General features: G+C 37.7%; 1 long non-coding RNA gene and 1 pseudogene across 1 annotated transcript; both read right to left on the bottom strand.

Annotated features, from left to right (window-relative positions):
- Positions 1 to 238: 238 nt before the first annotated feature.
- LOC123086629 (uncharacterized) lies at positions 239 to 1,269 on the bottom strand. The gene is made up of 3 exons (XR_006441022.1): positions 1,066 to 1,269; positions 458 to 519; positions 239 to 375 (listed from the first exon to the last, which is right to left on the bottom strand). It is a non-coding gene; the product is annotated as an uncharacterized lncRNA (long non-coding RNA).
- Positions 1,270 to 2,204: 935 nt separating this feature from the next.
- On the bottom strand, positions 2,205 to 5,755 carry LOC123086628 (replication factor A protein 1-like; annotated as a pseudogene).
- Between the last annotated feature and the right edge of the window lie 381 nt (positions 5,756 to 6,136).

Here is a 6,136-nt window from a genome sequence, read left to right as displayed (position 1 = left end):
CTCCGCCATGTCTGCCTCGTCATCAACTTCTCTCCCCGTCCCACGGGATTGGCCCCTCCCTCTCATGCCTTGCCCATTCTTAGCAGTATTTCTTTTCTGGAGGCAAAGATCTGGCATGTACCCCATGTTTTATTTCTCACTGAATATTTAACCTTGACTGTAGAAATTAAAATCTATTCCTCATTGGGAACATCACAAAAAAAATTAAGTACATGCTAGTGAGGACATCTTATAAGCACCTGATTCCTTTTCTGCTGAAGTATTTCTTTCCTTTTCCGTGCAGCATCCTTCATTGCTGCTCTAATGATGTCTGGTTGATTATCATTAGATTGTAGAGTGGCAAGTTTGGAGGTTGCTTTGTCAGGTCTTTCATTGCTGCATTAGATTTTGGTGCCATTTTAATAATCTAGGTAAATTAATGGGTATAAAATTGTTTTTATATTGTGGTAACGAATACCTATTGTTGTTTTTGTCGAGTCCATTGCGAGTTCGACGCATGCTGACTGCAGGTAGTTAATCCTGAAAAATATGAGGGAAAAATGTAAGGATTTTGTCCAAGAACAACCACATGCAAAGAGTATCAAGTATTTTGATAGTTGACCCGTGCACTTGGATGGACTATTATCATATTGATAGTCGAAATCCAATCATATTTAACTTTCTTAGAATTTTATTCCTCATCGGGGTTATCACAAAGTATGTAAGCAGTAAATGATAGTGAGGACATCTTGTAAGCACCTTATTTTACTTGTCCGGAAATTCTTAGTTGCTGACGATAAGTTTAATGTATACATGTCAGGTACCACATTGTTTTGAAGGATGTTGTCTGGATCAATCAGTTTCCTGGAAATATTCCTGTTCTCCTACTGATAGTATGCCAACAAAGAATTTTAGATCATGTACATGTGTTATTACCTTTTAAGCAAAGGACATACTATATGGTTTGTAATTGGCAAACTAATTTTGATGTTTGTTCATCAATTTCTCTGTAGTTGCAATTAACAGAACATATGTGATGAGATTACGGAGTTGATGCATATAATAGTGGAAGTTGGTAATGAATACCTGCAAGTACTCGCACACAACCTATTCGCTCCTTACTGCTTGCCGTGTAAGGATTAATTATCGCCTGTACGTGATGTAGGATGAGATCAGAGGTGCTGTCTTGCCGGGATGAAGGATGTGATCGGCGGCGAGACGAATTGACTTGATACTATATTTTACCAAAAAAAAATACCAAAAGAGAGATAAGAGGATTTTGTTGTGTAGAATTTGTCACGCGTACGTTTAGATCTGAGCAGTTAGTCTTAGCGATGTATGTCTTATATATGCACGTCTCCGTTCCATACACGTATAGTCTATGTATTTCATTCAAATTTCTATCCGTGTGTTTAACCATCCAGAACTCGTGCTTATCTACATGTCTTCATGGAAAAAACCAATATTTAATTCCAGTCTAAACTTGAGTCATGGTCGGCCATGCATGATAGGGCTAGATGGCAAGACAGAATGCAGTGCGTACTGGAGCATGTATGTCAGAGCTAAGCGACAGGTAGAATGGGTTATGCCCCAGGCTTAGTGTATGAGAAATCTCTATGTACGCTAGGGTGACAGGTAGAATTGGTTATGCCCCAGGCTTAGTGTATGTGAAATCTCTATGCACGCAACACAGGTCAAGCTGAAAACTGACTTTAGGAAATCACTGAATCAGGACCTCCTCTGTAAACGTGTGTGCCCAACCAAGCTAGCAAAGCAAACAAATTGATTGATTCTGTAGGGAGGTTAGTCGTACCAAAAAGCTATCTGATCCATGTAAAAAAGGGTAGCTGATCAATCCCTCCACCGGCTAGCTTGGGGAGGCTAGCACATATGAAGAGAGCACCCTAATTAATTCCTACCAGAGTTGGAACCTGGTACAAATTTGGCGAACAGGATGGATAAACTCCACTGCTGTTTCTAATTAAAAGGGATGCACTTACGGAGAGAAATCAATTGTTTCTAATTAAAAGGGATGCACTTAGGGAGAGAAATCAGTTCCTGATGCTGGCGATCAAATGCTACAACAGAATCAAATATGGACTCAACCATGAACCACAGAATTGTTCTTTTAGCTGTCATGCTTTCTTCATATAGCAAGCAACTAAGGTAACTAAGATTGAATTGTTTTAGACTATTCAGAATTACACCAAACATTTACTTCTGAATAATAGAGAGAATAATAACTTACTAACACAAAGGTATGCCTTTAGGTTTATTACAAATATCTTAAACAATGATGAAGTTCATATAGTACAAATGTGATTTTCCCATCTATTGTACTACATCCTAAATTAACAGATCTCCACTAATTAGTGACTTGTCTTTCGAGTCCTTAATACACTAGACTTCTGAATGCCTTTGCTCAGTGATTTTTTATCGACACAACTAAGCCTTGTCCTAGGCCTTGAATCATTGTGCTCCTGATCAACACCGGCACATTTGCGTACAACACGCTTCCTCTTGGGGCTTGATTCCATATATTTGGATTTGTTTATTTCCTGACTACCTTCAGCTTTTGATTCATCGTCAAGATGTGCAGCACGACTTGTGCTCCGTCTCCTACCCCTTTTAGTCTGGTCAATAGTGAGTTCATCATCCTCTGATTCTTGCTTTATAGTTTTTGAAAGTGATAATTTGTTCACTTGCTCCTGCGAACATTTATACCAGTTAGAGAGGTGTACAACAACTATGAAAGAACATGAAAATGCACCAAGAAACTTACATGGTTATTATTCTGAATTCCTTTCTTCTTAGATCCCTTATCAACACCAGTAAGCGTTATGCTGGTCTTTGAATAATTCTCAATTCCATCTTTTTCGGAATCTTCATCTTCAGTAATGCTTATTGTACGCTTTCTTTTGGGTCTAGATTCCTTGAATTTGCATTCATCTTTCTCTTGGCTATCCTCTTCTGATTCTTCATCAGAATGTACAACGCGACATGTGTTCCTAGTCCTAGACTTTTTAGTGCCCTTTGTAGTGTTCTACAAAAACATGACAAATTGAGTTAGTTTCCATAAACATTCATTGTAAAATATGGCATGCACATATACAAAATGTTATGGAGCATCGTAGTACAAATAGACGATACCTGTTCAACATTAACGTGTTGTACCGATGAATCTTCTTCAGAGTCCATAAAAAATATTCTATGAACAGTGTAATCTTGGTAACCGTACTTGAAATTATAGTCATTCAGTCTGAACTGAAAAATCAATCTCTGCCCACATATTTTCTAAAAAAATTCTTCGTGCTCATGGATATCACAGTCATCCCTATCTATCAAGAATCTTGCAGATTGCTTAATCAGTTTTTTTGCTTCTGTCTCAAACATGGTGCAAGTTGTTGTTGCAGTATGATCACATATCTCTAGCTTAAGTTTGTACCTAGTAACAAAATGACACATCTGGTAAGTGGAGGATAAATTACTACCTAAAACATGAGATATTATCAAATTTACCTTGGACATGTCTTCTCAGGTTCTTTCTCACATTTTGGACAGTAGAAGTGATTCCCTTCTTTTTGTAGTTTTTTGTTACATTTGCCGCATCCTATGTAGTACCACTCATCTGATGTATCAATTGACTTAATGGTTGCTTCTGCAGTATAGAACTTTTCCTGTCCATTGTAGGTTAAATTAGCACATAAAACATATGAAAAAAGAATTTAAAAGTTAATCATAAATACCTGTTTTTCAGATTCATATGCAATTTCAGTTATTTCTCTTAGTGTATTTCTGTTATAGAGCATTTGTTCTTGAATTGTTCCTTGCAAGTGGGCTTCCGGCCCTGTTTCCTCTATGATATCATCTTCCAAGCAATACCTATTTTCGCATGAGGTAAGTATCCATGTACATGACTAAATAGGATTTCTTCATATTATTGCGGAAAAACGGTTGCACCTCGTTTGGAGCTCAGCTGTTTCAAGGATATCCAAATCGATATATACTTTGGTCGCACCTGTAGATGACAGCGAGTACTCTGCAAGCACTTGATATTAAATTTCGAATACAAAAAAGACATGCATAACACTACTTACCCTTGATTGATATAAATACAAACCTTTCAATTTTCTGACCGTTGTTGATGTTACTATGACAACACGTCCCATAGAATCTTCATCAATTTGGTCAACCTTATTGCCCCAGAGTCTAATATTAACTTTTTGATCCCTGTATATTCCAACAGACATGACTATGAGCAGCCATGATATTTTATTCATACAATTTTATTTAAGTGTACTTACTCAATTCGAAGTACAATATCTCGAATCTTGGAAATCCCATGAGTTGTCTCCGTCTCTTCAATATTCCCTATATAACTTGCTACCCCAATGACATCTGCTAAATAAGATGGTATTAATATGTGGTGAAGATTCAAGTTAATAATTTAAACAAATACAATCATACCGGATAAGTACATCCTCTGGCCATCTCTTCTGGAAAGAACTTCAACACTACAAAACATGAAACTTTGTTCTGCTATTCTGATATTTTTAAGTCCCTTAATCTCTTGAATTTTTGTTGTGTGCAAGAAGTTAATAATCTTGTCGCCTTCAACTGGACAGAAATTCATGGCAGATGTAACCTTGAAATTTGCTATCATGTAGACTAAACCTTCTTGGATCAATGGCCTAAACTTGTTAACCATATGTTTTATTACCTTCGCATGTATCATAGTGCCCTGAAACATTATAATGCAGCGAGAAGATGCATTGGTATTTATAGTGACCTATTTATGTTGAAAAAAAATCCTTTTAGCAATAAACTAACCTGTTCATCAAGCAGTATCATGTCAAGGCTAATTAGTTCATTGTTATTGAGGTTAATGGCGTCCCATAGCCTAATTACTCTGACCTTCACTTTCCAGGAATCCTTCCCATTGTTAATCGCATCGAGCATATCGTATGCCATTGTTTCAATTGAAAACAAAAGAATTTGACCTGTAAGCGAACAGTGAAGATTAGAACTTGTTATAGTCTTAGCCAAATCAAAGACTTTATAATCAGAAAGAAAGATTAGTTTGTATGACATAGTAAGTGCAAAGCCTAACAATGTGATTGAACCAACAGAAAAAATAATCATCTAAAAATTGGGTGAAAAGCAACTGAACAGAGGCAACTATCGCACCTAATAGGAGAATCTGACCAATGACGATGCTGACAACGAACAGAGCCTCCTTGATTTGAGATGGTCTATGTTAGGCTGCAGGCTTAATTTATAAGCTAGCCTTATGGGCTTAGTTCTGCCCCGAGCCGATCTCTGTGACGTATCCAAAGAGCATACGTGAGAAGATTAGATTTGAAATTGAATCCTTAGATTTTTTTTTGAATCCAATCTAGCAAAAAGAAAATCAATGTGAGAAGGGGAACCTGATCCACATGAGGAAAATAATTTATTGCGATAACCTCGTTGAGCGCAGGAGATCCACGCCCCAACGTCCTTGCTGCAATTTGAGGTGAGGATAGAAGAGTCCTTGATGCAATTTGAAGTGAGGATAAAAGAGTCCTTGCTGCAATTTGAGGTGAGGAGAGAAGAGACCTGAGAGTTTGAGAGAAAGAGAGAGACGTGATTGAGAGATGGATCCATGCCCAAATTCCTTGCTCCAATTTGAGAGACATGGATCTGGTCATCATGGGGAGATGCGGAGAGACCTGGGAGTTCAAGAGAGAGAGATGAGATTGAGAAAGAAATTAGGATTGGTTCAGGTCTCCTTTTTTGTGAACGGGGGTCTCTTTTTTATTTGGTAATGGAAGAGACGGTGGAGAGCGCTACGGGCCTTTTCTTGACTCACGGCGCTATGGGCCTTTTCTTCTGACTCAGTCGTCCAATGATTTTGGGCTTTGTGAATCAGTCTGTTTAATAAGCGAACTTAATTTTTTCAGCCTCAAATTGTATGGGTTAATCTAGACCGTAATAACTCGGTCCCATCATTAGATGTACGGCTCCTATTTTCTAATTAATGTGGGAATTATTAGGGAGTCGCTAATTAGTATAGGTATAGATTCTCTCTTATTTTACAAGGTTTACATGAAGAGGGAGAATGCCGACAGCTGGAATTCTGGGCTGGAAAAGGAGCAAATATTAGAGACCTATTCTG

Source organism: Triticum aestivum, chromosome 4A, assembly GCF_018294505.1.
Source record: "Triticum aestivum cultivar Chinese Spring chromosome 4A, IWGSC CS RefSeq v2.1, whole genome shotgun sequence".
Classification (NCBI taxonomy): Eukaryota; Viridiplantae; Streptophyta; class Magnoliopsida; order Poales; family Poaceae; genus Triticum; species Triticum aestivum.
This window is presented reverse-complemented; position numbering and strand designations above follow the sequence as displayed.